Source organism: Astatotilapia calliptera, chromosome 19 (assembly GCF_964374335.1).
Source record: "Astatotilapia calliptera chromosome 19, fAstCal68.1, whole genome shotgun sequence".
NCBI lineage: Eukaryota > Metazoa > Chordata > Actinopteri > Cichliformes > Cichlidae > Astatotilapia > Astatotilapia calliptera.
Window position 1 is genome coordinate 6105069 of NC_137440.1, and position 5348 is coordinate 6110416.

The 5348-nt window shown below is 42.8% G+C and overlaps 1 long non-coding RNA gene across 1 annotated transcript; it reads right to left on the reverse strand.

Annotated features, from left to right (window-relative positions):
* Window positions 1-575: 575 nt before the first annotated feature.
* Window positions 576-1020, reverse strand: LOC145422551 (uncharacterized). Its single transcript, XR_013903862.1, has 2 exons — window positions 884-1020; window positions 576-802 (listed from the first exon to the last, which is right to left on the reverse strand). It is a non-coding gene; the product is annotated as an uncharacterized LOC145422551 (long non-coding RNA).
* Window positions 1021-5348: the final 4328 nt, after the last annotated feature.

Consider the following 5348-nt stretch of genomic DNA (forward strand, 5'->3'; position numbering starts at 1 on the left):
ATATGTGCAGAACAAGTGGCATTTATATACAGTGTGGAGTAGAGCAGGGCGATATGGCCAAAAATATTTATCACGATATATATTTGAAAATTTGCGATAACGATATAACCGACGATATAATTGATGCGAGACAAAATACAACTCCACAACATTACTAGCGCAAAAAGACAACCTTCCATTTATTTTCACTTAAACAAGAAGCTGGTTTTTATGTACATTAAAGCTTTATAAAAATGTAACAGTGCAAATGCAAATTCCTTGCTGAAAGTTTAACCAAAAGGCATTTCCAGTAGAAATGGGCTGACATATCCTGAGCATAACCATGTATAATATCCACTGAAGTTAAAAAGAGGTGCTTTGCAACATTAAACTGCAGTGTGCAGTACGTATTTTTCGGACCATAAGGTGCACAGGATTATAAGGCACATTAAGCGAAACAAAGCAGTCAGATAAATCAAACTTTATTAAACTCATTCTTCTTGCTTCCTCCACTTCTGTACCATTGATTCATTAATATTGAATTCTCTGGCAGCTGTGTCAGGTTTCAGTTAACGGATTCAGGCGCAGACCGGGACTCCTTACAGGATTTACAGATTTTATTTACACAACGACACCAGGTGATGCTATTTACAAAGTGCTGGAGGGAGGGGAGGGGGGTCCAGGGTTCCGGGGTATGTGAGGGAAAAGACGGGAATCTGACGTCCTCCAAAGGCTCTCTCTCTTCACTCCCCACACTGGGGAAACACCATCCACTCACTCGTCCACGGGATGACAGGCAGGCAGGGAAAGGTCCGGGATAGATCTGTACACAGAGATAATAGTTAGAGGCGAACAGACGGAACGAACTCACAGATCCTTATTTGCAATCTACTGAGCGACTGACGCTGATAACTCAACGATCCAGCGACGAGTGACACAGTGCTGCTGTCTTAAATCGGCCTTGTGATTATCCCGATCGGCAGCAGGTGCGTGGGCCAGGGGCGGGAGCCCATAATGAGCATCGCCCCGGCAGGAGAGAGAGAGAGAGAGAGAAAACATGTTGCCTAATACAGAATCAGCTGGTGAGGCACAGGGACCATGACAAGCTGCTCTATTCCCATGTTGTTGCAGTATATTAATGACTAACCTCGTATTGTGGATGGATTATCTCAGTTGTTCTCCTGACTGAAGTTTGGTCCGTTTACAGCATCCTGCCATGCGATTGCATTTGTCTCTAACCATGAAGAACCTTCACGTTAACTTTTATAAGTGGAAAAGTGTTAGTGTTGGTCCTCCAGCTTCACTGTTTATGTTATGCTAACATAGCTGTGTCGCTAGCGATCACGTAGCACATCATTATATACCAGCTAGCCCAACTTCAGTAACCCTACAAACGTCACTGCTGTTTAGTTTCCTGTCTTCATTTATGTTGGAAGTGATAGCAGAGCTGTACGTGTGATTTTTTTTCAGAAATCTCTCAGTCAGAACATGCAATATCATGCTTAGGTAACTAGCGAAACTAGCGAGCTAACTTCCGCTAGCTTCCTGCTAACTTCTAACTCCGTTAAATGTAATAACTTTTGTTTTCATGGATGCCTGGAAGTTAAACTTTATAGTTACACCTGGTAAAGCAGCAATGCTGATCGTTTTATTAAAGATGAAAGAATTTAGACAGTTTTTAACTCTAAGTGATGCTGCAGTGTTGTTTGACCTGAAGCATACGGAGTTTAGGACCCAGATTACTCCCAGATTTAAGAGCATCTTAGTCCGACAAATATGACAATAACAACGGCCGCTTGCATGTTCTGCAAAAAAATGTGCTTTGTTGTGTATCTGACGGACAAACACCAAACCAGTTCCACATCACGGAAGTTGCACCATTTTTACAAACCAATTCTGGTTCATCTGTTTCACTCAACAATCGGCCATGTGCGTATGAAAACAAAGGCACTGCGCATGCGCGTTTTACTCCCATTCTATCGCGATATTTCATTTTCCTATCGTTGCCTAACATTATACCGGTATTACCGTGAACGGTATAATATGGCCCAGCCCTAGTGTGGAGTGCATAATGTTGAATCTGGAAGTCCTACAAGATCTTAGCTCGGTCATTCTCCACCACCCTTGAGGGCGTCTCCCATTTTGACCTCGGAACTTCCAGATGTTTCTGTATAAACCATAATAGACATAATAAAATTCTTCCACTGCCCAAAGACAGAGGTCATCTATTCCCCCAACAGATTATTGACTCCTGAATGCTCATAATAATAATAATAATGGATACTTTATTGATCCCCATGGGGAAATTACTTGTTTTTCTCTGCATTTGACCCATTCACTCAGTGAAGCAGTGGGCAGCCCACTAAGCAGGCGCCCGGAGAGCAGTGTGTAGGGACGGTACCTTGCACAGGGGTACCTCAGGGTAGCCGTTAAGTGGATTCGAACCGCCGACCTTCCGATCATGGGGCGACCACTTTACCTACTGAGCTATCCCTGCCCCATGCATGGTGTTAGACAAGATCTTCATGCCTTCCAACGCTCTGGACACGGATCCATCAGGGGCTGCATTGTTAGGTGTTAGGTTTATGTGGTTGATTGTCATTTATGCTTAGAAATATTCACTCATATATGCTTAGAGTTTTATAATCAATTGTATATTGATAGAGGTTTGATCCTTAGCAGCCTGTAAAGACTCTGTGTGGCTTCCAGAGTGTTCTAGCATACACAATCACATCCTGGGGTCACGAGAAGAGGTCGTACTTTCTTTTTTTGTTTTATGGCAGGATAAACATATCTGTCTGTTTTAGTCTAAGTGCCTTTTGTTTAGATGAACTGCTGGACTTCCAGACCAGCAGAATTAGGGAAGTCATTTATGGGGTCTTGACCACACACACACACACACACACACACACACACACACACACACACACACACACACAGACGGTACCCTTTGTTCATGTGTACACCTATGTAAGATATCCTATGTTAATGAACCTATGAATATTCATGTAACCTCAATAAAAGAGCAGTGTTACGAGGGAGTAGACGAGAGCAACTGAGGTCAGGCGAAGGAACGGCGCTCGTCCAGTCCTCTCCCTCATGCATGAGTAACACAAAGAACTTTGCTTTTCCTGTGTAGTAGAACTGTGTCGTTCCAGCAGTGGGCCTCTGCTTGACAGACCCATCATTAATTGGTCCTTCGAGCCGGATCCCTAGAATTGACTTTCACCGAGGGGAAAAAGAGACACGCCGAAAGATGATTGATGATTGACGAGATTCGAGATTAATGCAAGAGCAACACCAAGTAAGTACAAAGAAGAGCGCTGTAGCTGCGTGGGTTCACGCGAGCACGGTCGCACGGTTTAACGCGGACTTGAGCCGTGCGGTTAATCGCAGGCTTATAAAAAAAAAGAGAGCGACGGCTCCTTAATTGCGCGGGTTCACGTGAGTACGGCCGCGCAGTTTTACGTGGGCCTATGCCGTGCGGTTGCAGCTCAGTGACTGCGCGGGTAAACGCGAGTCCAGGAGCTCAACAGCCGTGTGGGTTCACGCATGCTAGGAAAAGTTATAGGCCTATTTTGTGTTTGTGTGAATGACTGCGGAGCAGGCGTGGTCTGTGGCACCGGTTTTGTTATTATCATGGGTTCCCGAGCAAGTAAGACTGCCTCACAGGGAGACGACACATTTATGCAAGAATTCACGGCAGCGTGAAGTATTTATATTGTCATAAACAATGTGATTTTGAGGGTAAACTGGTTACTGGACAACAGTGTTGGGCAAGTTACTTTGAAAAAGTAATTAATTATAGTTACTAGTTACTTATTCAAAAAAGTAACTGAGTTAGTAACTGAGTTACAATATTCTAAAAGTAATTAATTACTCGAAAATTAACTATTGTGTTACTTTAAAGAAATGTTTAACCCTCTGGGGTCCAGGGTATAATTGGCCATTTTTAACTACTTTTGATGTTTCCTCTACATTTCACCTTTAAAAACTATTTACTTTCCCTTGTTTGGTATCATCCTTTTCAGCACAACCTCATGTGTCTGAATTTACAGTCATGTTTTCATTTTGACATACTGTATTAACACAATTGATTTAAAATCAAACAAAAACCATAAAATCAGAGTAGAAAAAGTTATATTTTTTACTGTAACAACCACAAACATGTTTAATGAATCATATTTTATAACTTTAAATGCAAATATAAATGGTCAATTTTAAAATCCTGTGCACAAGTTTTGCAAAAAACAAACTTATTTGCAGTCATTTACCTTTTACCTTGATTTTTTAAATAACCATTTCAAACTATTCACAGAACAATCACAATCAGCTGTTCTGCATTCAATAAGATGCCACACAAATTATTTGTGCCACTCCAAAAAAATAATTTCTGTCCACTATAAAGGAGAACATCACAGCCTGATACCTGCAGGAGTGACAGCAGCAGGTGTATCACTCCTGTTTCTACCTGGAGACAGCAGTCGCCTCATTGTTCTGACACACAACACAAAACTATCCACAACACTACACACTAACTACACAAGACAACACATGAACTACACACTCCAAACACGCTAAATGTCACAAATCTCTCACATCTCAAAACTCTCTTATTCTGCTCTCTCTCTCTTGCCTTCACTCCTAAAACTTCCCCTGTTTTTGTTTGGGGGGTTTTTTTGCTCATAAGCAGAGAGTGCTCGCTGCGCTGTCCTTACGGTGTGTTCACACCGAACACGATAGAGGCGGGCAGAGCGTCAGGCTTACATGTTGTTACACCCCGGCCTAGGCAACCGGGGTGCAACGTAGAAAAACAAAGATAAGGAAAATAAAACACACGAAGGCCCTCCACCAAAATCCCAAAACGAAGGTGTCTCAAACGAAAATATTAACAAACCCATTCACAACTATTTACAACAGACTATTTATTTACAACAAACACACCAAACTATTTACAACACGGGGGAGATCGCGACCATGACATACTGAAACACAAGGCTTAAATACATAGAAGGAGCAATCAGGGAATGGACCACAGGAGGGAAACACAGCTGGGGCAAATTAGAACTGACGAGACAGGGAAAACGTAAACTGAACACACTAAAATAACACAGACTTTCAAAGTAAAGCAGGAAATACATAACAGTCACGCAAAAACAAAACACTGACACACCGAAACGTAACATTTCCCCCCACCCAAAAATCAAACATGTAACCCCAAGTGAAATGTTTGATCAAAAGCGGATGAAGGCTGGTGGAGGCTGGAGCGGTCCCACTGACCCTCCAGCAGACGACGAAGGCTGGAGCGGTCCCTCGGACCCTCCAGCGAAGACAAACGAAGGCAGACGAAGGCCGGAGCGGTCCCTCGG